This window comes from Bufo bufo, chromosome 2 (assembly GCF_905171765.1).
Source record: "Bufo bufo chromosome 2, aBufBuf1.1, whole genome shotgun sequence".
Taxonomy (NCBI): Eukaryota; Metazoa; Chordata; class Amphibia; order Anura; family Bufonidae; genus Bufo; species Bufo bufo.
The window spans coordinates 470,613,561-470,641,381 of NC_053390.1; the positions used below are offsets into that span (position 1 = coordinate 470,613,561).

The window sequence follows — 27,821 nt, forward strand, 5'->3', positions numbered from 1 at the left end:
GATCTGAGGTCTAATACTTGGGGGGTCTGACATGGAGGTCTAATCGGGGTGTGATTTGAGGTCTGATATGGGGGCTGAGATGAAGGTTTAATGGGGATCTGATCTGAGGTCTGATATTGGGGGCATCTGTCATGGAGGTCTAATGGAAATCTGATTTGAGGTCTGATATTGGGGGGAGTCTGACATGGAGGTCTGATTGGAGGTCTGAAACTGGGGTCTGATCTGAGTTCTGATATGGGGGTCTGACATGTGTAACATCCCAGAGTATGTCACTAAACTCTTTCCCCCCTGCTACAACATGTTAAGTGTATGTATATTGTCATCTGGTATAAGTTTGCATCACTCTCTCCATAATGTGCATTTTCCAGGCTTGTATTGTATATCTGCTGTAATTCTCAATGTACACCAGCAGGTGGCAGCAATATGTAAGCAGACCATAGTTAGTTAATAGACCTAGACTGGAACAGTCCATTCCAGGCTAGCTCCCCCTTTCTGAGGAGGAGTGGAATGTTCCCACATCCTACTTCAGGGGGAGGAAAGAAAGTTCTAGGGAGTGTGAGCCACCCCCCTGCTGGGGTAGGCTGTGTTAGTAGGAGCTCCCAGAAACAGGGACCCCAACCAAGGATTCAAGCCTCTCCTGAGGCCCAAGATCAACCTTCCCAGCCTGAGTCCCTTACCTCAGCTGGTGGACAGAGAAAGCAGCCCTTCACAGAACTATCAGATCTCCAGGAAGCCACCACCATACCCTGCGAGCAGTCCTGTAAGTAAAGATCCCAAGACAAAGAGAAGATAAATACCTCATCAGCTAGTCCGACCCATATCAAGCAGACCAAAGACAGAGCAGAAGATAGATACCTGCCAGATTCTAATAGGCGTATGATCAGATGCAGAATACTTATAAATTCCTGCCACATATTGACAAAACCTGCTGGGACTCTAGACTAAAGCTGTAACTTGTATGGATCAAAAGCTGCATATCATATCACCAAGTAAAGACAAGTTGGACCCTATTATCTGTGTGGATTTCCATCATTCCTCAATTACTCCTATTAACAACACTCATTTTGTTGCATGTGAGCCAGGATACAGGAGTCCAGCCGTACTAAGGTAGGAGACACCGTTGACACTACACAGAGACATTATCCCCCTCTGGCATTCCTTACCTAGTACGTGAGCTCATAACATCTTAAAGGGCCCTGCTACAGTACCTGCGCAAGCTGCAACTGGCGTCACAAACTTATACACATATACTGTACAGTCGTGGCCAAAAGTTTTGAGATTGACACAAATATTAGTTTTCACAAAGTTTGCTGCTAAACTGCTTTTAGATCTTTGTTTAAGTTGTTTCTGTGATGTAGTGAAATATAATTACACGCACTTCATACATTTCAAAGGCTTTTAACGACAATTACATGACATTTATGCAAAGACTCAGTATTTGCAGTGTTGGCCCTTCTTTTTCAGGACCTCTGCAATTCGACTGGGCATGCTCTCAATCAACTTCTGGGCCAATTCTTGACTGATAGCAACCCATTCTTTCATAATCCCTTCTTGGAGTTTGTCAGAATTAGTGGGTTTTTGTTTGTCCACCCGCCTCTTGAGGATTGACCACAAGTTCTCAATGGGATTAAGATCTGGGGAGTTTCCAGGCCATGGACCCAAAATGTCAACGTTTTGGTCCCTGAGCCACTTAGTTATCACTTTTGCCTTATGGCACGGTGCTCCATCGTGCTGGAAAATGCATTGTTCTTCACCAAACTGTTGTTGGATTGTTGGAAGAAGTTGCTGTTGGAGGGTGTTTTGGTACCATTCTTTATTCATGGCTGTGTTTTGGGGGAAAATTGTGAGTGAGCTCACTCTGCCATTTTAACCCAATCAGCCTGACATAATGATCTCCAGCCTTGTGCTCGTCAACATTCTCACCTGAGTTAACAAGACGATTACTGAAATGATCTCAGCAGGTCCTTTAATGACAGCAATGAAATGCAGTGGAAAGTTTTTTTTGGGATTAAGTTAATTTTCATGGCAAAGAAGGACTATGCAATTCATCTGATCACTCTTCATAACATTCTGGAGTATATGCAAATTGCTATTATAAAAACTTAAGCAGCAACTTTTCCAATTTCCAATATTTATGTAATTCTCAAAACTTTTGGCCACGACTGTATACTGACCCACTGCATAGCATGCCCACTGACCCAGTGTCCTGCTCATTGCATGAAGTGGCGTCACGAACAGGATCGGATTGAATTGTGTGTCCATCCCTAACTACAGAACCGGATCCAATTGTGCGCTAAAAAAAAAAAAAAAACTGACCTAAACTGCATGATTCACAGTATAATCAGGGCTGAAGATTGTGAAAAAAAAAACGCTAAAAAAGTGACTTTCTTACTTGTATTGTTGTGCCAAGAAAGCGCTGGACGTGCGCTCCTGCATACAAAGAGTTAATTCGGCATTGTGGAATTCGCCATATTTGTTAAAATGGCGCTTCATCTTCATGTCCAGAAACAAAGGAACAAAGAAACGCCTTCTCAGGAGCGCGAAAATGCTGTTTACGCCCCCCAGAAGCGGGAAAATCTAGCGACACCCCCTCAAGAAAGGCGCGAAGATGTCGAATACGCCCCTTCAGGAGCGGGAAAAATAGAGAACGCCCTCCATGAGCTTGTTACTGACTTGGCCCGAGGTGATAAAGACTCCACCCTCTGTGCCCCTCCCTTAGTTCTGGCAATCAGTGTGTTCCGGAGAGCAGCAAGCATGGCTTACCCGCGTCCCAGGTGGAACGAAATGTCCATCGGCGGAGAAGACGTGTACCCAGAACAGCCGCTGGAGATCCAGGTCTCCCAGCTAATGCAGAAACGTGGACCGTCGACCTTTGGTACCAGGCCGGAGGCAGTGGATCCCTCTTTGCCCAAAGCCCCAGTCTCGCCTGTCAAGTATTACAGAGGAGTCGGAGAAGGCCGCCGCTGAAGCCCCAACCCCTGATGCGGAGAGCCAAAAGGTGTTCAAGTACCCGGAGGCCGTGGATCCCTCCGCCGATGCAAGTACCCCCGCGGAAGGCGATGCAGCCATAAAGACGGAAGTGGACGTCGAGCCATCCACCGCAGGGGCCGTCGCTACTGAAACCAGCATCCAGCCTGCAGCGCAGACTAAGATGGAGCTGCAGGATAGTGACCAGAGGACACCGGAACCGGCCGCCCGGCCGCGTCATCAGGTAGGAGCAACCCCGCTCCCTGAGGCCCAGGCCCGGTCCGTGTCCGTCCCGCCGCCACGTCCAGAAACTCCAGCACCAGCCATCAGTCTTAGGCCCGCAAAGCCACAGCCACCTACTGGTGCGGCGGAGGCGGCTGGTGATTCCACTCCGCCGCCCAGCTATGAGAAGTTGAGGAGCCTTAATCCGGAGGTCCCTCATGAGATCACGGCCTTTGCCCAGACCGCTTGGGAATACAAGTCCGTGGTTGAAGAGTGGGCAAAACAAGTCCTTGATAACCCCCAGTCAGGAGACCCCAAGTTGACCAGGAGAACCGGTACGGTTTTATGGTTTTCGGTGGAGAGAGGAGTGGGGTTCCTCCAGGACAATTATTCGGGCACTGAGGTATTTGTGGGCCGTCGCTCCGTGAAATGCCACTATTTGCCCCAGGAAAGGCACAATCTGTATATTGGGGACAAAGTGGAGTACACTCCCATGAGGTGCATGCAGGGACTCTTTGCTGCAGGAGTCACCCTGTTGCAGAAACCACTCTCCCCTGCCGTCACCCCAGAGACCTGGCAGGAGGATCCAGGCTCTGCGGGCAGGACCGGATGCCTCCAGGAAACCCCGGATGGCCACCTACTCTTTAAAGAAAAAGTTCAACCTGCACCGGCACCACTAATACCGGACCTGTCACCACCACCAACCTTGAGAGTGGGACAAATAAATAACAGTGTGCTGACATTCAACCCCAAGGTGCAGCCGTGTTTCATGCCTCCCTATGCGCTCCCTTGGAAGCAGCCCTAACAAACTGCTCCAGGCCTCCCTGAGCCTCTGCAGCCAGAGATTCTGCCACTACCTGCACCGGCTGTGGATTCCGGTCTGCGGCAAGTTACCGCGACGTTCTCCAGGCTGTCGGTACAGCCTATCCCTACTGTCACCGGTAGAGGGCAGTGGCGCACCACCACCAACACTACCCTGAGCTACCAGCAGAGGCTAGAGCAACCTCTGATAAAGTTTAGCAGCTCTAGTAGTGACGAGGAGCTGGACACCTACCTGTAAGGTGTCCCTACCAAAGAAAAACAACCAGTGACATTGTTCTGGGAGCCACTCCGTGGACTGCTACCTGACGGGTAAGGACCTGTTTGGCATTTTGTGTGCTTTTAACCCTTTTGTTCCAGGTTGCCAGTGTTGTCCTCATCCAGATGATCATGTCAGTTAGGACTCCCCCCATCAGCACTTAACCCCCTCATCTCCAAGTTAACCGTTTTATCCCCTTTCTCAGGTTACTCGATAGCCTGTTGCTGCTATTAACTTTTAACCCTTTGGATTACAATTAACTCTTTTGCCCTGTGGATTGCAAAGAACTTTTATCAATTTCCAGAGGATTCTGCAACTTCAAGCACTTCCAGGAATACGGACTCAAGTTATTGCTGAGCCTATTCTTGCACTTATAAAATTTGCACTATTTTATATCAAATGTTTGCAACATAAAAGCTTGCACTCAATCCTCATGCTATTAAATATTTTGCGCTATTGTACCTGTTTACTGTTATGTAACATTTTAAGTATCCTGCCCATTGTGTGTATTATCCATCTAGATGCCACAATGTGAATTATGCACTGTTTGAAATGATTGCACTTAACCATTGCACTTAACAAAAATGTCGCAATTTACTTAAAGTGTGCCTTTTTCACAGCTCTTGTTCTCTTCCACCTTCATACGGACTGTCATCAAAGGGACGCTGAATACTAATGGCCTACACCCGGTGATATATACCCATAGGTACCCAGGGAGGGACCAAGTGGTAAGTCCTGACAGGTCTAATTACACAGGTACCCCTGCTGCTTCGGGAATCGTTAGAAGCCCTATGCTGCTCCTTCCCGCTTGTTAAATGTTCCGGATTGTTCCCATCCGGAGGTGTCTCATTTCCAGGAGATCCATGGGAACGTACTGCCCTCCTCCTTTGACTTGCCAGAAGATACGGAGACGATAAATACCTCCCCTTCTGAGCGTTTGCCTAAGGTATGGTACCTCAAGCCTTAGAGCCTTATATTTAGCTTCCTCTTAGTCATCATAGTGATCGTGCTATAAGCCAAATTTCTTCAGGCTATGATGCAGGGAAGGGAATACAGGATAAAGCCACCCTTTCATTTGCGGGCTTTGCATTACACAATGGTGGGATTACGGAGTAAAGACACCCCCATACTTTCTTTGATATTGGTGGACGATATACGAAGTCAGTCTGTAATGTTTGCTTTGTGCAGTATTTAGGTTACCTGGTTATACCAAGAGAAGGAAACTGTGTGTTGGACACCTTACTCTAGCGGGCAGGAACCTCGAGGAAACCGTTATACGTTTTGTCTATGTAATGTCCTCTATGTATATTCATGCAGCACGTTGTATTTATTGGGTACCCAGAGCTTATTCCTCTTATCCTAGCATACGCTGAGGACGGCTTCACTTAAAGTAAAGGGGTATGTAACATCCCAGAGTATGTCACTAAACTCTTTCCCCCTTGCTACAACATGTTAAGTGTATGTATATTGTCATCTGGTATAAGTTTGCATCACTCTCTCCATAATGTGCATTTTCCAGGCTTGTATTGTATATCTGCTGTAATTCTCAATGTACACCAGCAGGTGGCAGCAATATGTAAGCAGACCATAGTTAGTTAATAGACCTAGACTGGAACAGTCCATTTCAGGCTAGCTCCCCCTTTCTGAGGAGGAGTGGAATGTTCCCACATCCTACTTCAGGGGGAGGAAAGAAAGTTCTAGGGAGTGTGAGCCACCCCCCTGCTGGGGTAGGCTGTGTTAGTAGGAGCTCCCAGAAACAGGGACCCCAACCAAGGATTCAAGCCTCTGCTGAGGCCCAAGATCAACCTTCCCAGCCTGAGTCCCTTAACTCAGCTGGTGGACAGAGAAAGCAGCTCTTCACAGAACTATCAGATCTCCAGGAAGCCACCACCATACCCTGCGAGCAGTCCTGTAAGTAAAGATCCCAAGACAAAGAGAAGATAAATACCTCATCAGCTAGTCAGGCCCATATCAAGCAGACCAAAGACAGAGCAGAAGATAGATACCTGCCAGATTCTAATAGGCGTATGATCAGATGCAGAATACTTATAAATTCCTGCCACATATTGACAAAACCTGCTGGGACTCTAGACTAAAGCTGTAACTTGTATGGATCAAAAGCTGCATATCATATCACCAAGTAAAGACAAGTTGGACCCTATTATCTGTGTGGATTTCCATCATTCCTCAATTACTCCTATTAACAACACTCATTTTGTTGCATGTGAGCCAGGATACAGGAGTCCAGCCGTACTAAGGTAGGAGACACCGTTGACACTACACAGAGACATTATCCCCCTCTGGCATTCCTTACCTAGTACGTGAGCTCATAACATCTTAAAGGGCCCTGCTACAGTACCTGCGCAAGCTGCAACTGGCGTCACAAACTTATACACATATACTGTACAGTCGTGGCCAAAAGTTTTGAGATTGACACAAATATTAGTTTTCACAAAGTTTGCTGCTAAACTGCTTTTAGATCTTTGTTTAAGTTGTTTCTGTGATGTAGTGAAATATAATTACACGCACTTCATACATTTCAAAGGCTTTTAACGACAATTACATGACATTTATGCAAAGACTCAGTATTTGCAGTGTTGGCCCTTCTTTTTCAGGACCTCTGCAATTCGACTGGGCATGCTCTCAATCAACTTCTGGGCCAATTCTTGACTGATAGCAACCCATTCTTTCATAATCCCTTCTTGGAGTTTGTCAGAATTAGTGGGTTTTTGTTTGTCCACCCGCCTCTTGAGGATTGACCACAAGTTCTCAATGGGATTAAGATCTGGGGAGTTTCCAGGCCATGGACCCAAAATGTCAACGTTTTGGTCCCTGAGCCACTTAGTTATCACTTTTGCCTTATGGCACGGTGCTCCATCGTGCTGGAAAATGCATTGTTCTTCACCAAACTGTTGTTGGATTGTTGGAAGAAGTTGCTGTTGGAGGGTGTTTTGGTACCATTCTTTATTCATGGCTGTGTTTTGGGGGAAAATTGTGAGTGAGCTCACTCTGCCATTTTAACCCAATCAGCCTGACATAATGATCTCCAGCCTTGTGCTCGTCAACATTCTCACCTGAGTTAACAAGACGATTACTGAAATGATCTCAGCAGGTCCTTTAATGACAGCAATGAAATGCAGTGGAAAGTTTTTTTTGGGATTAAGTTAATTTTCATGGCAAAGAAGGACTATGCAATTCATCTGATCACTCTTCATAACATTCTGGAGTATATGCAAATTGCTATTATAAAAACTTAAGCAGCAACTTTTCCAATTTCCAATATTTATGTAATTCTCAAAACTTTTGGCCACGACTGTATACTGACCCACTGCATAGCATGCCCACTGACCCAGTGTCCTGCTCATTGCATGAAGTGGCGTCACGAACAGGATCGGATTGAATTGTGTGTCCATCCCTAACTACAGAACCGGATCCAATTGTGCGCTAAAAAAAAAAAAAAACTGACCTAAACTGCATGATTCACAGTATAATCAGGGCTGAAGATTGTGAAAAAAAAAAACGCTAAAAAAGTGACTTTCTTACTTGTATTGTTGTGCCAAGAAAGCGCTGGACGTGCGCTCCTGCATACAAAGAGTTAATTCGGCATTGTGGAATTCGCCATATTTGTTAAAATGGCGCTTCATCTTCATGTCCAGAAACAAAGGAACAAAGAAACGCCTTCTCAGGAGCGCGAAAATGCTGTTTACGCCCCCCAGAAGCGGGAAAATCTAGCGACACCCCCTCAAGAAAGGCGCGAAGATGTCGAATACGCCCCTTCAGGAGCGGGAAAAATAGAGAACGCCCTCCATGAGCTTGTTACTGACTTGGCCCGAGGTGATAAAGACTCCACCCTCTGTGCCCCTCCCTTAGTTCTGGCAATCAGTGTGTTCCGGAGAGCAGCAAGCATGGCTTACCCGCGTCCCAGGTGGAACGAAATGTCCATCGGCGGAGAAGACGTGTACCCAGAACAGCCGCTGGAGATCCAGGTCTCCCAGCTAATGCAGAAACGTGGACCGTCGACCTTTGGTACCAGGCCGGAGGCAGTGGATCCCTCTTTGCCCAAAGCCCCAGTCTCGCCTGTCAAGTATTACAGAGGAGTCGGAGAAGGCCGCCGCTGAAGCCCCAACCCCTGATGCGGAGAGCCAAAAGGTGTTCAAGTACCCGGAGGCCGTGGATCCCTCCGCCGATGCAAGTACCCCCGCGGAAGGCGATGCAGCCATAAAGACGGAAGTGGACGTCGAGCCATCCACCGCAGGGGCCGTCGCTACTGAAACCAGCATCCAGCCTGCAGCGCAGACTAAGATGGAGCTGCAGGATAGTGACCAGAGGACACCGGAACCGGCCGCCCGGCCGCGTCATCAGGTAGGAGCAACCCCGCTCCCTGAGGCCCAGGCCCGGTCCGTGTCCGTCCCGCCGCCACGTCCAGAAACTCCAGCACCAGCCATCAGTCTTAGGCCCGCAAAGCCACAGCCACCTACTGGTGCGGCGGAGGCGGCTGGTGATTCCACTCCGCCGCCCAGCTATGAGAAGTTGAGGAGCCTTAATCCGGAGGTCCCTCATGAGATCACGGCCTTTGCCCAGACCGCTTGGGAATACAAGTCCGTGGTTGAAGAGTGGGCAAAACAAGTCCTTGATAACCCCCAGTCAGGAGACCCCAAGTTGACCAGGAGAACCGGTACGGTTTTATGGTTTTCGGTGGAGAGAGGAGTGGGGTTCCTCCAGGACAATTATTCGGGCACTGAGGTATTTGTGGGCCGTCGCTCCGTGAAATGCCACTATTTGCCCCAGGAAAGGCACAATCTGTATATTGGGGACAAAGTGGAGTACACTCCCATGAGGTGCATGCAGGGACTCTTTGCTGCAGGAGTCACCCTGTTGCAGAAACCTGTCTCCCCTGCCGTCACCCCAGAGACCTGGCAGGAGGATCCAGGCTCTGCGGGCAGGACCGGATGCCTCCAGGAAACCCCGGATGGCCACCTACTCTTTAAAGAAAAAGTTCAACCTGCACCGGCACCACTAATACCGGACCTGTCACCACCACCAACCTTGAGAGTGGGACAAATAAATAACAGTGTGCTGACATTCAACCCCAAGGTGCAGCCGTGTTTCATGCCTCCCTATGCGCTCCCTTGGAAGCAGCCCTAACAAACTGCTCCAGGCCTCCCTGAGCCTCTGCAGCCAGAGATTCTGCCACTACCTGCACCGGCTGTGGATTCCGGTCTGCGGCAAGTTACCGCGACGTTCTCCAGGCTGTCGGTACAGCCTATCCCTACTGTCACCGGTAGAGGGCAGTGGCGCACCACCACCAACACTACCCTGAGCTACCAGCAGAGGCTAGAGCAACCTCTGATAAAGTTTAGCAGCTCTAGTAGTGACGAGGAGCTGGACACCTACCTGTAAGGTGTCCCTACCAAAGAAAAACAACCAGTGACATTGTTCTGGGAGCCACTCCGTGGACTGCTACCTGACGGGTAAGGACCTGTTTGGCATTTTGTGTGCTTTTAACCCTTTTGTTCCAGGTTGCCAGTGTTGTCCTCATCCAGATGATCATGTCAGTTAGGACTCCCCCCATCAGCACTTAACCCCCTCATCTCCAAGTTAACCGTTTTATCCCCTTTCTCAGGTTACTCGATAGCCTGTTGCTGCTATTAACTTTTAACCCTTTGGATTACAATTAACTCTTTTGCTCTGTGGATTGCAAAGAACTTTTATCAATTTCCAGAGGATTCTGCAACTTCAAGCACTTCCAGGAATACGGACTCAAGTTATTGCTGAGCCTATTCTTGCACTTATAAAATTTGCACTATTTTATATCAAATGTTTGCAACATAAAAGCTTGCACTCAATCCTCATGCTATTAAATATTTTGCGCTATTGTACCTGTTTACTGTTATGTAACATTTTAAGTATCCTGCCCATTGTGTGTATTATCCATCTAGATGCCACAATGTGAATTATGCACTGTTTGAAATGATTGCACTTAACCATTGCACTTAACAAAAATGTCGCAATTTACTTAAAGTGTGCCTTTTTCACAGCTCTTGTTCTCTTCCACCTTCATACGGACTGTCATCAAAGGGACGCTGAATACTAATGGCCTACACCCGGTGATATATACCCATAGGTACCCAGGGAGGGACCAAGTGGTAAGTCCTGACAGGTCTAATTACACAGGTACCCCTGCTGCTTCGGGAATCGTTAGAAGCCCTATGCTGCTCCTTCCCGCTTGTTAAATGTTCCGGATTGTTCCCATCCGGAGGTGTCTCATTTCCAGGAGATCCATGGGAACGTACTGCCCTCCTCCTTTGACTTGCCAGAAGATACGGAGACGATAAATACCTCCCCTTCTGAGCGTTTGCCTAAGGTATGGTACCTCAAGCCTTAGAGCCTTATATTTAGCTTCCTCTTAGTCATCATAGTGATCGTGCTATAAGCCAAATTTCTTCAGGCTATGATGCAGGGAAGGGAATACAGGATAAAGCCACCCTTTCATTTGCGGGCTTTGCATTACACAATGGTGGGATTACGGAGTAAAGACACCCCCATACTTTCTTTGATATTGGTGGACGATATACGAAGTCAGTCTGTAATGTTTGCTTTGTGCAGTATTTAGGTTACCTGGTTATACCAAGAGAAGGAAACTGTGTGTTGGACACCTTACTCTAGCGGGCAGGAACCTCGAGGAAACCGTTATACGTTTTGTCTATGTAATGTCCTCTATGTATATTCATGCAGCACGTTGTATTTATTGGGTACCCAGAGCTTATTCCTCTTATCCTAGCATACGCTGAGGACGGCTTCACTTAAAGTAAAGGGGTATGTAACATCCCAGAGTATGTCACTAAACTCTTTCCCCCTTGCTACAACATGTTAAGTGTATGTATATTGTCATCTGGTATAAGTTTGCATCACTCTCTCCATAATGTGCATTTTCCAGGCTTGTATTGTATATCTGCTGTAATTCTCAATGTACACCAGCAGGTGGCAGCAATATGTAAGCAGACCATAGTTAGTTAATAGACCTAGACTGGAACAGTCCATTTCAGGCTAGCTCCCCCTTTCTGAGGAGGAGTGGAATGTTCCCACATCCTACTTCAGGGGGAGGAAAGAAAGTTCTAGGGAGTGTGAGCCACCCCCCTGCTGGGGTAGGCTGTGTTAGTAGGAGCTCCCAGAAACAGGGACCCCAACCAAGGATTCAAGCCTCTGCTGAGGCCCAAGATCAACCTTCCCAGCCTGAGTCCCTTAACTCAGCTGGTGGACAGAGAAAGCAGCTCTTCACAGAACTATCAGATCTCCAGGAAGCCACCACCATACCCTGCGAGCAGTCCTGTAAGTAAAGATCCCAAGACAAAGAGAAGATAAATACCTCATCAGCTAGTCAGGCCCATATCAAGCAGACCAAAGACAGAGCAGAAGATAGATACCTGCCAGATTCTAATAGGCGTATGATCAGATGCAGAATACTTATAAATTCCTGCCACATATTGACAAAACCTGCTGGGACTCTAGACTAAAGCTGTAACTTGTATGGATCAAAAGCTGCATATCATATCACCAAGTAAAGACAAGTTGGACCTTATTATCTGTGTGGATTTCCATCATTCCTCAATTACTCCTATTAACAACACTCATTTTGTTGCATGTGAGCCAGGATACAGGAGTCCAGCCGTACTAAGGTAGGAGACACCGTTGACACTACACAGAGACATTATCCCCCTCTGGCATTCCTTACCTAGTACGTGAGCTCATAACATCTTAAAGGGCCCTGCTACAGTACCTGCGCAAGCTGCAACTGGCGTCACGAACTTATACACATATATACTGACCCACTGCATAGCATGCCTACTGACCCAGTGTCCTGCTCATTGCACATGGAGGTCTAAAGGGGGTCTGATATGGGGGCGGGTCTAACATGAAGATCTGATGGGGTCTGGTACTGGCACACAATGTAAGAGGGTATTTTTTGTACTGGTGCACACTGTAAGCGGGTACTTGCACTGACACACATTATAAGGGGGGTAGTTTTTGTACTGGTGCACATTATAGGGGTATTTTTTGTACTGGCACACATTATAAGGTTGTATTTTTGTACTGGCACACATTATAAGTAGAATTATTACTACTGGGGACTATGGGGAACATGATTACTAGTATGGGCACAATTGGGCCATTATTACTATTGGGGGCACTTGTTAACACAATGCACTCTGGTAGATAATTATTTCTATTGGTGGGACATTTGGGAGCACTCTTACTGTGGGGGCACCCTGGCACAGGATCAGCTTAGCACAATTACCTTTGGGAGACATTATGTTTACACTATTAGTGTTAGGGACATTATTTGCTGGGTGCAGTTATTTTTTTAGGGTACTGTGTTCCTAAAATTATTGAAGGGGACACTATCTGGGTGGTACTAGTACTTTCAGGTGAAATGTTTCTGCAGTATAGTATTTGGGAGCATAGAGGGCACAGTTTTTGGGATGGCAGGATGGGGTTTGAGAAGATGTGAGGATGATGAAAAAGTAGGAAACTAAGATGTCTATGTGTCAAACTCTAGACAAGAGATGGCTGAAAGAAAACATCATGGTGGTCTGGTACAAATAGAGAAAATGATGAAAAAGAACATCTACATCAGAGGAGACAACACTGGATGTAAAGGTTCACATCACATTTTATGCCTCTGTTTGACATACACGTTAGAAAAAAAAAGGATACAAAAACGCAGTACACCACGTTCTTGTATCCTGCACAGTCCGGTAAAAAAACATATACTTTTTTTAAATAATGGAACTCTATGGGAAACGGATGCCACTGTATGGCATCAGTCTGAAGCATCTGTTTAACGTATACGTTTTTTGTATACTTTAAACGGACAGGAAAAACGTGATGTGAACCCATCGTAAGAGGTATGTGGGGCTTTATTACCCTGTATGTTTTGTAGTGCTGTATGTAATGTCATGTTTTCCAAGTATGTCTTTAACAATAGTACTGGAGGGAAGGGGTTAGGTGGAGATTTTGACATGAGGGTTGGGGGGGGGGGGGTGCTGTTTCAATTTTACCTCAGGCAGTAGAAAGGCTAGGTGCACCCCTGCCCCTTGTAACAAAGCACTGAGGGAAGGGCGGAGGGGGGGGGGGGGGGGGGGGGGGGGCTGGGGGGCAAGCTGAACTCTTGCACCAGGGCCCCTGAGCCTTTAGCTGGTGACAGGTGATTTTTTTTTTTACTGCAGCACTCTGCCTGGCCATATGAAAAGGCCTTCCCAGTCTCGGAGAACCCCTTTAATTTGTTTTCTTATTTTAGGGTCCTCTGAGCCAGCTACCAGCAATAGCTTTGTGGCCTAAAGTTACAATGGTTTCAAGGTAGTACGGTGTTCCTGGAACCAATAAATACTGTATGTTGTGTGTATATATATATATATATATATATATATAGTAGAGCAAAAGAAGGTAGCACTACTCACACATATATATATACTCACACTAGTGCTGCCTTCTTTTGCTCTACTATCCATACTTGGGATCTTGGTCGCAGGTCTCTCAGGAGGATATTTTTGCACCCGTTTGTTTTTTGTGTGCTGCTTCTTTTCTTTCTGTATATGTATATATATATTATATGTGTGAGTATATATATATATATATATATATATATATATATATACTTCGTTTGATATTTGGATATGTGACAGGATCGGAGGCAACATAGCAGTAGCAAGCTTCCGAATGAGGACACCAATCACCACAGCGCTGCATGTAAAAAGCAATGTTCCATCTTCTATTTTCAGGTAGCGATGAAGAGTCCACCCCACAAGGTACCACAGTCCTAAAGATGGCCACGCCCCCAGTGACAGGACCCCGCCTCCTCCGTTTGACAGACACGACTGCAGCAGCCCGATAGGGAAGGCTGAGAACCGCTCCCTCACAGACACCGCCTTTGAAGCGCGAGCTCCACCTTTCCCGTTATTCTCTGCTGGGTCATCGCCTTCTGTAGGTGTTCCCGTTCGGTGACAGCCGCCAGCACCGTGGATATTGCTCGGCTGATTGATTCATGTGTGGCTAGAAGAGCGATGCTCCCTCTGCTGCTCCTCTGACAGTCCTCCCGATGCTGCCGGTAAGGAATGAGTGCAGGAATAATGGTGAGCGAATTCGTGTTTTTCTGAATCGGTTTCTGTCTGCCATAGACAATAGGTGTGATCCGCGGTGTGTGGGAGACGGCAGGAGCCGGGACAGCGGCGGCTTCCTGGAAGGATGGAGAATTAACGGGTGGATTGGTTTTTTGTTTTTCTGCTTTGCAGAATGAGATTGGATTGAGGAGGAGAACAGTGTCGTCATGTCGTCTCCTGAATCGGCTAATAGAATAGGGACAATTGCCATTTGGCTTATGTAATAGAAGATAAGAATGTATATGTGAGAACGGGAGGTGCACTGTCATATACATAGACTGGCCTGGTGGAGAATGGCTCATATGAGGTAATGGCTGGTGACGTACACGGCTTCTGAGGTGGAAATCATACATGGGGTAGGTGGGCTAGCTATCTCATATATCATACATGGGGTAGGTGAGCTAGCTATCTCATATATCATACATGGGGTAGGTGGGCTAGCTATCTCATATATCATACATGGGGTAGGTGAGCTAGCTATCTCATATATCATACATGGGGTAGGTGAGCTAGCTATCTCATGATATATCATACATGGGGTAGGTGAGCTATCTATCTCATGATATATCATACATGGGGTAGGTGGGCTAGCTATCTCAGGATATATCATACATGGGGTAGGTGGGCTAGCTATCTCAGGATATATCATACATGGGGTAGGTGAGCTATCTATCTCATGATATATCATACATGGGGTAGGTGGGCTAGCTATCTCAGGATATATCATACATGGGGTAGGTGGGCTAGCTATCTCATGATATATCATACATGGGGTAGGTGAGCTAGCTATCTCATGATATATCATACATGGGGTAGGTGGGCTAGCTATCTCAGGATATATCATACATGGGGTAGGTGAGCTATCTATCTCATATATAATACATGGGGTAGGTGAGCTATCCATCTCATGATATATCATACATGGGGTAGGTGAGCTATCCATCTCATGATATATCATACATGGGGTAGGTGAGCTATCCATCTCATGATATATCATACATGGGATAGGTGAGCTAGCTATCTCAGGATATATCATACATGGGGTAGGTGAGCTATCCATCTCATGATATATCATACATGGGGTAGGTGAGCTAGCTATCTCAGGATATATCATACATGGGGTAGGTGGGCTATCTATCTCATGATATATCATACATGGGGTAGGTGAGCTAGCTATCTCATGATATATCATACATGGGGTACATGAGCTATGTATCCCATGATATATCATACATGGGGTAGGTGAGCTATCTATCTCAGGATATATCATACATGGGATAGGTGAGCTAGCTATCTCAGGATATATCATACATGGGGTAGGTGAGCTAGCTATCTTAGGATATATCATACATGGGGTAGGTGAGCTATCTATCTCAGGATATATCATACATGGGGTACATGAGCTATGTATCCCATGATATATCATACATGGAGTAGGTAAGATATCTATCTCATGATTGATATATCCTAGATGGGGTCCATGAGCTATATGTCTCATATGATATACATGGGGTACATGAGCTATGTATCTCATGATTTATCATACCTGGCATAGGTGAGCTATGTATCTCATATGAGATATCATACATGGGGTAGGTGAGCTATGATACCTTTCTATCTTATATGATATATAAATGATATTATGTGGTATATATCTATAGTACATTGTGAGGTGCTTTATCGTTGCCGATGACGTAATTAGGAAGTATATTACCAATGAGAAGTGAGGCTTGGCTCTTGTGTATTACATCATTGAAATAAACACGCGGTGGAGAAACCACCTCAGAGCTGGTGGAGATGGTCATCTGTCATTGTTTCTGGGCTTGGGTCAGGCTGGGGAGAGTGCTGCTGAGGAGAAAGCCTCGGTCATGTCGGAGAGACTACTGTACATCATGCCTGAATCCATTAAGGAGAATTGCATTTGGCTTTTAATAGACTTTCTCCTTGTGCACTGGGTAATAACCTTGGCTTCTTACATATATCATTTATGCGGGTGTATAGATATAGAAGACGCCTTCTGGCCCTAGCTTTCATTAAATGTATAGCTGGATTGATTTGTGGACCTGATTAACGGCTGGATTGATTTGTGGACCTGATTAACGGTAGACGGGGATGAAGGTTTTTAGAGGAGAACAATGGATTCATTCGGTTTGTTGTAATTTGCTTGGCTGGAAGGGGATTTTATGAGAGAATCTACCTTCTTGTACTATGGAGTGGTGTCCTCATCACCCACAGTGGAAGACCATCTGTTGTTCTGATGGGGGAGGGAAGTGAATGGTTGATAATTCTGGAGAGCCGCATTCCTCCTACCAGTGAGAGGGAGGGGGGAGAGAATGATTGGAAACATCTCCTCCATTGTAGGCCCTGAGTGGAAAGAAATCTCTGCACCATCCAAAGGAGAACCGCTCTGCAGCCTTTCCGCACATTATTGTGGCATGTATGGATTTGGGAAGAAGGTGTTTATTATCATCATGGTCCTTAGAAACGCTTGTGCTGTGAAGAAGTCATTTTGCCTCGCCTGTTCCACCACCATGGTGTGAGCGACTGCGCTGAATGACAGCATGATTTGTAGTGGGAGCAGCTGGCTTGGCATTAGGCCTTCTTTGTAACCAATAATTCCACATACAAAGACTACTAATGCCTGGTTACTCCTATATATTAGAGCACAGATCCTACAAGTGCCTGGCTGGGATTGCTGCTTGTTCTGGTACACAACGAATGGCAATGAACTGGTGCCCAGCTTTCACCTATGTATCAGGATGCTGGGAATATTTCTTACAACTGCTGAACGCTGACGTTTTACAAATAGTGGTGGAGAAATAGCTTGTTAGTCCATCTAACATTTTAAGATATATGTGTGTTTTTTGTATATTATGACTATGGAAGCCATATAAATAATATGTAAGTCTAGGGCCACCTACACACAAGTGCGGGTGAACGCACATAAGATCTGTGAGGATTTCTATGCGTTTCTGCAGCATATCCACACCAAAATCCGTCATTTCTAATTGCACATTTTGGTGTGGATAAGGGTGAAATCCGCAGCTAATTGACATGCTGCAGATTTGGAAATCCGCACGGCAGGTCAATTCCCACGGTGTACATGAGATTTGTGTGATCTTATACACTTTGCTGGTACTGTACTATGCTGCGGTTTTTCCATACGGGAATCCTCTCAGAAAAAACACACGTATTCTGTAATGTGTGCTGGTGGCCTAATAGATTTTGGCGTCTCGGCAGGAGCTAGAGAAGATGAGTGAAACCTACACTAGAAAAAAGGGGAGAAAATGCAGCACTACTAAGACTGATCCACCCAAACATCAAACACTTGAACCATCTGCAAGAAAGAAAAGGGGAAGATGGGAAAAAAGGGATATTTAGGTAGCTAGATGTCATAAGAGCAGTGAGACTATGGAACTCTCTGCCTGAGGAGGTGGTGACGACGAGTACAAGAGGGGCCTGGATGTATTTCTGGAGTGTAATAATATTATAGGATTTCTGTAATTCATCCAGGGAGTTATTCTGATTTAGAGTTGGGGAAATCAGTCTGTCTGTGTATCATTCTCATATCTAATACCTACCTACCTACCTACCTATAACAAGAAACAACAGCAGCACTGTCACATGAAAAAGATGATGTGGGTGTAATCCCTCCATAACCATCGGTTATGGTTTAAGAATATCCACAGCAGAAATGAGGCAGCTCTCCAATATGGGTGAAAGGGTGGTGGACCCACTTTATCAAGCAGGTCCACCACCCTTGTGGATATCTATCTATCTACAGGTCAATGAAGAAAAATGGGAGGGAATGCTAACTCCAGGACAGTATAGATATGTATTTTAATAACCACCAAACAGTTTTGCTTGAGCTTGGGCTTTGGGAAAGCACTTAACTGTTCTGCCTGAGCCCAGCTGAAAAAACAGTATTTATGTCGGCATTATCTCAACATCAGCAGGAGATATAGCTGTTAAAAATTGAGTCGGGAATAAATATGGTAAAACCTGCTTTTACTTTCACCTTCAGTCTGGAGGGCGGGGGGCAGTTGGGGAACTGTCGGCCTGCAGGAGTAAAGGAAAAATAAAAAATGTATAGAAATTTGACATTATCATCATTGTACTGTCCCACATAATAAAGTTATGATATATACACACACCACATAGTGAACGGCGTCAATAAATTCCACAAAATAATGTTAAAGAGGACCTTTCACCGATTATTACACTATGAACTAAGTATACAGACATGTAGAGCGGCGCCCGGGGATCTCACTGCACTTACTATTATCCCCGGGCGCCGCCCTGTTCTCCTGCTATGCCCTCCGGTATCTCCGTTCCCTAAGTTATGGTAGGCGGAGTCTGCCCTTGTTCTTCTGTAGCGCTGGCCAATCGCATTGCAGAGATCACAGCCTGGGAGAAAATACCCTCCCAGACTGTGAGCTCTGTGCTAGACTCCGCCTACCATAACTTAGTGACTGGAATCTCCGCCTACTATAACTTAGTGAGCGGAGATACCGGAGGGCATAGCGGGAGAACGGAGCGGCGCCCGGGGATAATAGTAAGTGCAGTGAGATCCCCAGGCGCCGCTCTACATGTCTGTATAGTTAGTTCATAGTGTAATAATCGGTGAAAGGTCCTCTTTAAGATTGCAGTATTTTTTGTTTCACCCTAAAAATAAAATAATAAAAGTTATTTAATACACTGTACATATGCCAAAATGGTTCCTAAAAAACCTACAACAAATCCCGCAAAATAAATAAAAAAAATTAGAAGAAAAAAATTAGGATCAGCCCTATTAAATCGTAAAAGATAAAAGAAAAAATTGGAGTGGATGTGTGGAGAGGGGGATTGGGACAGGGAGAGGAGAATAGGAGGGGTGAAGCGCCAGAGGAGAACTTGAAACTACCATCAAATTACCAGCTTGTGATAGGCTGGCCACAGTGCAAGGCAGCTGCCCACTTAAAAAGAAACAAAGCGCAGGAACATGGACAGGATGCTTATATTTATACTTATGCTCTTGATAAAGGGGATTTAGTTGTAATCCCCGAAACGCGTCGAGCTTTTTATTGGAATAAACAAGCATCCTTGGTTTGAAGCCCTCAAGTTTCCTTTCATCACGAGGACGGGGTGTGTATCCATCTTACAGGCGACCTCGGCGAGGGAGGTAAGGAGGACAGGTGTCTTGAGTTTATCCTGTTCATCCTCCTCCCTGGTGAAGTAAGTTCCTTGACTTAACTTATTTCTCATTCTAATAACATTATTCCGTCCAAGTTATGGCATGTTTTTTATATAGCTCTAACACAGTACCAATAGACCTGCCATTTGAGCTGTTGTAGATAATCTATATACTGCTATATATACATATATTTCTATACCGCCACCCTTGTAATACCGGTCACGTGTAATTGGCGCCCCACTATATTGCTACTAAATCGTAATAGGTAGGGCTCATCATTCTGATTAAAACTATACCTTTCTTTTGTCTGTATGTTAAAGAGCTGCTGCTTTTTTAAAAATTATATGCAAATCAGCAAGTTTGAGCACAAGGAGGCGGGGCTGAATCTTTTGCGCACTGCTTTGCAACACTCTCTGTGCCCATCACAGTCCCCCTCCCCTTGATTGACAGGTTTAGACATCAGCAAAAAAATTCCAAATGAGGTGGAATTACGAAAAAAAAACCGCAATTCTGCTACAGTTTTATGGTTTTCATTTTTACGGCGTTCACTATGCAGTAAAACTAATTTATGCTCTTCATTCTCCAGCTCAGTACAATTACGGCGATACCACATACAGTGAGGAACAGAAGTATTTGAACACCCTGCGATTTTGCAAGTTCTCCCACTTAGAAATCATGGAGGGGTCTGAAATTCACATTGTAGGTGCATTCCCACTCTGAGAGACAGAATTAAAAGAAAAGTTCAGGAAATCACATTGTATGATTTTTAAAGAATGTATTTGTCTTGCACTGCTGAACATAAGTATTTGAACTCCTGAGAAAATCAGTGTTAATATTTGGTACAGAAGCCTTTGTCTGGAATTACAGAGGTCAAATGTTTCCTGTAGTTCTTGACCAGGTCTGCACACACTGCAACAGGGATTTTGGCCCACTCCTCCACACAGATCTCCTCTAGATCTGTCAGGTTTCGGGGCTGTCGCTGAGCAACACAGAGTTTCAGCTCCCTCCAAAGATGTTCTATTGGATTTTGGTCTGGATACTGGCTAGGCCACTCAAGAACCTTGATATGCTTCTTACGGAGCCACTCCTTGGTTATCCTGGCTATGTGCTTTGGGTCGTTGTCATGTTGGAAGACCCAGCCACGACCCATCTTCAATGCTCTGACTGAGGGAAGGAGGTTGTTGCTCAAAATCTCACAATAAATGGCCCCATTCATCCTCTCCTTAATACAGTGCAGTCGTCCTGTCCCCTTCGCAGAAAAGCACCCTTAAAGCATGATATTACCACCCCCATGCTTCACAGTAGGGATGGTGTTCTTGGGATGCAACTCATCCTTCTTTTTCCTGCAAACACGACAAGTGAAGTTTAGACCAAAAAGTTCTACTTTGGTCTCATCTGACCACATGACTTTCTCCCATGCCTCCTCTGGATCATCCAGATGGTCATTGGCAAACTTCAGATGGGCCTGGACATGTGATGACTTGAGCAGGGGAACCTTCTGTGCAATGCATGATTTGAAACCATGATGGCGTAGTGTTCTACCGACAGTGACCTGGCTCTCTTCATGTAATTAACTAACCTTTCTTATCATCAGTGATACCACACGAGGTGAGATCTTGCATGGAGCCCCAATCCGAGGGAGTCTGACAGTCGTCTTTAGCCTCTTCCATTTTCTAACAATTGCTCCAACAGTTGATCTATTTTCACTAAGCTGCTTGGCAATTGCCCCGTAGCCCTTTCCAGCCGTGTGGTGGTCCACAATTTTGTCTCTGGTGTCTTTTGACAGCTCTTTGGTCTTGCACATGGTAGTAGTTGGCGTCTGACTGACTGTTGGGTGGACAGGTGTCTTTAAAGAGCTCAGACAGGTGCTACTAAGTTAGATTAATGAGTGGAGTAGAGGTGGACTTTTTATAGGCACAGTAATAGGTCTTTGAGAGCCAGAATTTTTGTTGTTTCTCAGGTGGTCAAATACTTATGTTCAGCAGTGCAAGACAAATAAATTCTTTAAAATCATACAATGTGATTTCCTTAATTTTTTTTTTTTTCTGTCTCTGAGTGGGAATGCACCTACAATGTTAATTTCAGACCCCTCCATGATTTCTAAGTGAGATAACTTGCAAAATCACAGGGTTTTCAAATACTTATGTTCCTCACTGTATGTATAGGTTTTTATGCATTTTAATATGGAAAAAAATAAAAAAAAACTTTTGCATAACCTTTTTATTTCGTTTCATCACCATATTCTGACACCCATAACTTTTTTATAGTTATGTCTACGGATATGTTTCAGGGCAAATTTTTTGCAGGATGATCTGTAGTTTTTGTTAATACCATTTAGGGGTGTTTATGACTTGTTGATCACTTATTCCATTTTAGCCAAAAATGAGTAACATGCAATCACTAAAAAAAAATTACTCTGAAGGTGTACTCTAAATGCAGAGATAAAAGATTTGCTTCTCTGGCTCCAAATCATGCTAGAGAAGACTTTAGTACTTTTGTCTCCCTATCAACATAATAATTTAACTTGGACTGCATAGTGGTTTTAATATTTAACACAGCTCTCATAGTAACATATTTTGTAAGGCTGAAAAAAGCTGCAAAGTTAATCAGAGGAAGGAAAAAAAAAAAAAATTCATGAGGTAAAAGCCAATTTTCCTAATTTTAGGGTAAATAATCCCTTCCTGACTCCATTCAGGCAATCAGAATAAACCACTGGATTAATCATCCTTCTTCAGAATTCTAGTAACTTACATTTATCAGTGTTAAACCTCATCTGCCACTTCTCTGCCCAAGTCTCCAATCTATTCAGATCCATCTGTAGTAGTATACTGTCCACTTCCGTGTTATTACTTTACACAGTGTAGTGTCATCTGCAAAAATTGGTATTTTACTGTGCAGTGCATCTATAAGATCATTCATAAAGGAGAGCATAGGGCCCAATACTGACCCCTGATGTACCCCACTAGTGACCCAATCTGAGTGTGTACTGTTAATAGCCATCCTCTGTTTTCTATCGATGAGCCAGTTACTTACCCAGATACACACATTTTCCCCCAGTCCAAGCATTCTCACTTTTTGAATATTGACACCATATTTGCTATGCGCCAATCCTGTAGAACACTCCCTTTCATTATAGAGTCCTTAAATATCAGAAACAAGGGTCTGTCTTTTAACAAAGGGGTGAATACAGGAGTGTATGCCATCTGGACCCAGTAATTTGTGTTTTTTAATCTTTCTAAGATGCTGCTGCACTTCGTCCCAAGTCAGACAGGCCACTTTTAATGGGGAGTCTTTTTTGATACTCTGCATTTTATCTGATATATATAAGTGACGAAAAAATGTATTTAATAAATTCATCACTCTATAACTCCTCCCTCATCACTCTTTAAAGGGCCAACACATTCAGGTTGAAACGTTTTAACCATTTATATAATTGGAGAACATTTTACGGTATCAAGCTTCCTTGCTACCTTCCCATTTTAGTAATTTAAATGCTTTCTTTTTGTCATTTATTGCCCCCTTTACATTTCTGTTTATCCACACAATTTTTTTCTTGTTACTGACCTTTTCTTCCCATAAGGTATGTACCTCTCAAACACAGATTATACAAATTGAATCAGCTCACCTCCATCCACTATGTTGGTGTACTAACACAGAACTGGCTCCCACTTGATATATGGAAAATACACATTTGTTCAGCACTCAGATAAAATCCATCATACTTTAGTCTTGAAACGTATAGAAAAATTAAAGATCAATTTTGAGCAAAATTGTTTTTTTTCTGTATGTTTCAAATAAATAAATTATGATGGATTTTATCTGAGTGCTGAACAAACTTGTATTTTCTATGTACCTCTCAAAATTAGAGTTTAGGATGCTTTTAAAAATATCCCATTTTGTGTCTGCATTTTATCCCAGTTAGTGAGGCTAATGGCCTCTCTTAGCGTTTTTATGCCTCCCTGATTAAAAAAAAACACTTTTGAACAATAATTTGGAGTTTATAATATTATGGTCTCTACTTCCCAGGTATCTCCCAACCTATATATCTGTTGCTCTGTCAGGTCTATTGGTTAAGTCCAGTATGACTGTCCCTCTAGTTGGATCCTGGAGCAGTTGAGGAAGGTAATTGTCTTACAGGTTTCAGTTTCCCAATCTATATTTTGGTAGTTGAAGTGCCTCATAATAATGACTTTGTTATCATTTGCTGCCTCATCTATTTCCAGAGGAACGGGCACAGAAGCCCATGTTTCCGTGGGCTTTCATGCCTATGCTTCCACTTCTCAAAACATAAAACATGTCCTATCTTTTGCCATATGTTGCGGATCGCGAACCCATTTAAGTCAATGGGTCACCACCCGCGAGTTCACGTGGCCGGTCCCCTTGTTTTGCGGACCCGCTGTTTTCGGTCCACAACACCAGCAAGGCGGCCTCACAGTCGTGTGAATGGGGTCCTAGTTGTAGATTTTCTGTGGATTTACAATGAATTTCCACCCATGGTGACTTCATGTTTTCATTTACCTCACTTATACCTTCCCAGAGTGTAGGCTTTAGACAGGACTTTACATGGGCAACCCCTCCACCTCTCCGGTTTTTACGATCCTTTGAAAAAAATTTTTAATCCTGTGCGTTAACTGCCCAGTCATAGCTATCATCCAGCCATGTCTCAGTGATTCCTACTATGTCATAGTCCTCCTCACACATTACTGCTTCCAGTTTGCCAGTCTTACTAGTCAGGCTTCTGCAATTAGTATACATACAATTAAGAGTTTTTTGGATTTTTTTTTTTATCCTACACCGTGGGTACTCAAGTACTTTTTGTAAAGGTCCACATACTGTACCTGGGTCTGCTGTAAAATGAAGGTACTAACTGCGAAAAAAAATGTAAGGATGGACACCACAGTGAGGTGTAGTGCTCAATTATTTTTTTTACGATTAGCCACACCTCTTAGCCCACCTAATCCTCTTACAATATCGATGCCACTTAGTGCTCCTCAAACAGTATGATATCCCTTTAGAACCCTTGCAAACTAAGATACCCCTAAGTGCCCCCTCACAGAAGGTTGATCCCTTTGTGCCCCAAACAGTATGATGCTCCGTAGTGTCCCTGACACATTGAGATGGCCCCTTAGTTCCTCCTTACAGAGTATGATTCCTCTAAGTGCCCCCTAACAGTAGGATCATGTCACAGACTTTCCTGCGACAGGTGGCAGGAGATTAGTGAGACTGGAAACCGGTGGTTTGAACTGACATGTTTTCTGTTTGGATCAAATGATCTATGTGTTGTTTCTGGTGCTTGACACACCTTCTTTCCCCAGGTGTGGCTATTATGGTCATTTAACCTTCTCTATTTATTATTGTTTCTCCCACTATGCTATGCGGTTTATAGCTTCTGTTGGAGTTGTGAATAGCTGGTGTATGGATCTCGACTGAGTTCCTTGTGCTGCCATAGCCACTTGAAGTTAAGTGTTTTCTTTCCCTTTTGTATTTTGTTTGGGTTATTTTGTGTGTTGCATTTCCCTGTCATTTGTATTAAGGCCTGAGGGAGACTCCTGTTCGTCCTTCATTTTGGAGGGACATGTTGTCTCAGTCCTGACATTAGTACCAGGGTCCTATAGGGTGAGTTAGGACACTAGGTATTCCAGTGTATGAACTCACCTACCTCTGGGGTCTGTTCATACTGGTAGTTAGTCAGGACTTTGATTAGGGTTTTACTAGAAGGTGTCCATCTCCCTTCCTTAGTTTCCAAGCCTTATTCTCTCACCCCTTTCTCTCCTATGTTCAGTGTGGTGTTTCCCTCCCACACTCGAATGTGACAGATGATCCCTTAGGTGCCCCTCACACAGACTGAGGCCCCCTTAAAAGCCCCCCAGATAAAGTTTGGTCTTAGTGCACCCTCACACAGTATGATGTACCCTTAAATGCTCCTCTCACAAAGTGATTCCCCTTAAGTGTCCCCTTCACAGTATGATGTCCCTTTAAGTAGGCTCCGTACAGTATAATGCCCCATATGATGTACCCTTAAATGCTCCCCCCACACAGTGCTCCCCATCAAGTTCCCCCCACCCATTGTAGCCTCACACACAGTGATGTCTTCCTCATAGTTTATACCCCTTTAGATGGTCCCCACACATTGATGCCCCCCTAATTGTTATGCATCCTTTAGTGGCCCCCAGAGAGCCATGCCCACATAGACCCCCCCACATAGTCATGCCCCCACAGTGCTGCTCCAAGTGCCTCCACAAATAGTGATGCCTCTTTAGGGGGCCCCCTAAACACAGTGATGCCCGCCTCATAAATTATGCCACTTTAGGTGGCCCCCACAGTGATGTCCCCCTAATAGTTATCCACCCTTTGGTCATCCTCTCTCAGAGTTATGCCCCCTTAGACAGCTGCCCACCCAGTTATGCCCCCTAGATGGCCCCCCACACAATTATGCCCCTTTAGTGGTCCCCCACAGAGTTATGTCCCTTTAGATGTCCCCCCCATACAGTTATGCACTCTCTTAATCTTCTTCTCCTATAATGTAATTACTCTTCCCCAAGTCCCTGTTTACCTTCCTAATCTCTCGCTGCCTTTCTGGTGTGGCTAATGGTACAGGTAGCAGAGAATACTACCTATGTGGTCATTGGCATGAGCTTTCAGCCTAAGTCCCTGAAATAATTTTTAAGGACCCTCCACCTACCTCTAACTTTGTCATTGGTGCCAACATGCACCATGACTGCTGCATTCCACATCTTGAGAAGGTCATCTGGGTGACCAACCAGGAGTTGCCAACCATTAAAGAAGGAGACTGAACAGGAACAACTATCTGACAGGAAGCTTTTTTACCCCTGAATCTGTCAGCAGTTTGAAGGCACCTTGTTTAGGCTACTTTCACACTTGCGTTCGGGGTTCCGCTTGTGAGTTCCGTTTGAAGGCTCTCACAAGCGGCCCCGAACGGATCCGTACAGCCCCAATGCATTCTGAGTGGATGCGGATCCGCTCAGAATGCATCAGTTTGGCACCGTTTGGCCTCCGTTCCGCTCAGCAGGCGGACACCCGAACGCAGCTTGCAGCGTTTTTGTGTCCGACTGGCCGCGCGGAGCCAAACGGATCCGTCCAGACTTACAATGCAAGTCAATGGGGACGGATCCGTTTGACGTTGACACAATATGGTGCAATTGCAAACGGATCCGTCCCCCATTGACTTTCAATGTAAAGTCAGGAGTCCCTATTAATATACTATCAGATCGGAGTTTTCTCCAATCCGATGGTATATTTTAACTTGAAGCGTCCCCATCACCAGGCAGCAGGGGGCAGTCATGTACACAGTTCTTTTAGTATATTCTAACTTGAAGCGTCCCCATCACCATGGGAACGCCTCTGTGTTAGAATATACTGTCGGATCTGAGTTTTCACGAAGTGAAAAATCAGATCTGAAAAAAACTGTTATGCAGACGGATCCGTTCTGAACGGATGCAAGCACTTGCATTATAGGAGCGGATCCGTCTGTACAGACACCAGTCTGAAAGTAGCCTTAGTTGTTGCACAGTATCAGAGAACAAGGAGCACGCTGCTTCGCATTCTGGGACCCCTCTAAGCCTCACATTCTTTCTGTGACTCCTGGTCTTCGTGGAGATAAAAAGCATTGTTGAGATGAGACCGAAGTGCTTGATACTTTGCAGCACCTTACTGTGTTGTATAATCGTGGTCTGCGAGTCTTCTAGCGTAGCTGTGGCTTGCTTCACATCTGTCTTGATGTCGGCCAATTCTCTCACTACAGTTGTGAGCATGCGAATGTTTAAGAAACAATCTGGAGATGAGCATAGGTTCAGACCTACACCTAGTGCCTGAAAGGGCACAGGAGGTGCCATCGTCTGAGCCCTCTGCATTCAGAGGCATACATGGCTCATCTGGTGCCAACTTTGCCCTACCCTGGGGAGAGACTGACTTATTTTTCAGGTACTTATCAAGTTTGGCTTCGGTCCTCCCATTTAGAACTGGCACTGGATGCGCCAAAGTTATGTAGAGGCCTATTAAGGCTTTATTAAGACCAGTGTCTAAAATGCCAGTCTTAATAAATGTGCCCCATAGTGTTGGTTTCAGGAAAGGACAGAGGACATACACTTGTACTTATAGGAGTGGTGTCGGGCAAGAGGCCTAGGGGACAGTCATATGGACTATTAGGTGGCAGAGTTTCAGCCTCCTTATTGAAGACATCCACATAGCTTGGTGTAAGAAGGAG

The 27,821-nt window shown here is 45.0% G+C and overlaps 1 protein-coding gene across 14 annotated transcripts in view; it reads left to right on the forward strand.

The window, feature by feature from the left end:
• Nucleotides 1-14,150: 14,150 nt before the first annotated feature.
• The window catches only part of PTPRS (protein tyrosine phosphatase receptor type S), a 600,160-nt gene continuing 586,489 nt past the window's right edge, over nt 14,151-27,821 (forward strand). For 13 of the 14 annotated variants that reach the window (XM_040417713.1, XM_040417721.1, XM_040417723.1 and 10 more), the window contains exon 1: nt 14,151-14,372. The gene's annotated coding sequence lies outside the window, so the exon portion shown is untranslated. Of the gene's footprint in view, nt 14,398-27,821 lie in introns of all 14 variants that reach the window. The other variant, XM_040417715.1, reaches the window with a different exon arrangement.